This window comes from Penaeus monodon, chromosome 31 (assembly GCF_015228065.2).
Source record: "Penaeus monodon isolate SGIC_2016 chromosome 31, NSTDA_Pmon_1, whole genome shotgun sequence".
Classification (NCBI taxonomy): Eukaryota; Metazoa; Arthropoda; class Malacostraca; order Decapoda; family Penaeidae; genus Penaeus; species Penaeus monodon.
In genome coordinates, this window is record NC_051416.1 from 7,737,578 (window position 1) to 7,738,189 (window position 612).

The following is a 612-nucleotide window of genomic DNA, read 5'->3' on the forward strand; positions in this document are numbered from 1 at the left end:
AGCAGCAAGGTAAAAGTGCGGGTATCGTGAGGAAGATTGACAAGTTGGAGGTGATTCTAACCATCGACAAATTTAAACTCAAAGAATTTTTGCAGTTTGTTTGAAAACTCCTGAATGATTTTTGGAGTAAAGCCTAGTTCAGTGGACTTGAAAACTGACCTCCGCGTCTGATTCTATATTGAACAATATAATAAATCAGTGTCAGGCTTTAAAAATCAGCGTTTCTTCCATTTCAAAAGTATGAACAAGAATGATGAGTCTCCATGATTTCATAGCCTGGGCACCATGGCCAGACGAGCAGGGCGCAGGAGGCAACTCTGCTCGTCAAGCGAAATGCCGTATCCTGCTCTCCGGCAGTGCTCTGTCGCGATCCATCGAGCCGAGTCCTGGCGTTGGAGTCATTTCGCCCGCATTGAGGGAGGCTTGCCTTCTATAGATTTATTCCGCCTCTTCATTGCCGCATAAAATAATAACAGATATTCTGTAAGTTACTTTCCACAGTAGTGTTTATTGACATATATATTAGCTGTTATTCTGGCACATGAAAGTGTTAGCCATGTCACTCGAATGTCACTTTTCTCGGAGACGAGTCTCCGAGAAAAGTGACATTCG

The 612-nt window shown here is 43.3% G+C and overlaps 1 protein-coding gene across 2 annotated transcripts in view; it reads left to right on the top strand.

The window, feature by feature from the left end:
- LOC119593025 (cadherin-99C-like) overlaps positions 1–612 on the top strand; it is a 76,147-nt gene that overhangs the window by 41,116 nt on the left and 34,419 nt on the right. The gene's annotated exons all lie outside the window — the stretch shown is intronic.